Source organism: Penaeus monodon, chromosome 30 (assembly GCF_015228065.2).
Source record: "Penaeus monodon isolate SGIC_2016 chromosome 30, NSTDA_Pmon_1, whole genome shotgun sequence".
NCBI lineage: Eukaryota > Metazoa > Arthropoda > Malacostraca > Decapoda > Penaeidae > Penaeus > Penaeus monodon.
This window is the reverse complement of record NC_051415.1, coordinates 11272456-11273050: the sequence shown is the minus strand read 5'-3', so window position 1 is coordinate 11273050 and position 595 is coordinate 11272456.

Here is a 595-nt window from a genome sequence, read left to right as displayed (position 1 = left end):
ACTCTTCCTCAGAAATCAGCAAATAAATAAAATGACTGAAACAGACAAGGAAGCAAAAGTTGATCCTAATCTCCGAAGCACAACGCATGAGCCCAGCGTGAAACGGAAGAAAGAGCCGGTGATAAAAGGAAAAAAGGCAGAGCCCTGGTAGGAAGCCCTGATCCCGCAGTCCTCACTCGCGCCCGCCCGCTTCCGTACTGGTGGCTCCCCTGCCGGAGGGCGTAATAAAGCGTGCCATAAATACAGTGCCACCGAGGATCACCGCCCCCTCCTGCCCTCTGCCTCTCTCCTTTGCGCCCCCGCAACTGCGTCACAGGCAAGATACGCCCCCTTTGTCTCCCTTCCTCCCACGTTTCCCTTTCCCCTTCGTCACCCTTGCCCTCTTTGCACCTTTTTCCTCCTCTTCTCCCTACTACTCTTCCCTCTTCCCTTTCCCCCGCATCTCCCTGTCCCCTCTCCCCCTTACCTCGCGTTTCCCTTTCCCCTTTGTCAAACTCTCCCCCTCGTATCCCTTCCCCCCCCCCCCTCAACCTCGCCCCCTTCTTTCCCCCTTAACCCACGATCCCTTTACCTCCCACGACCCCCTCCCACTTCA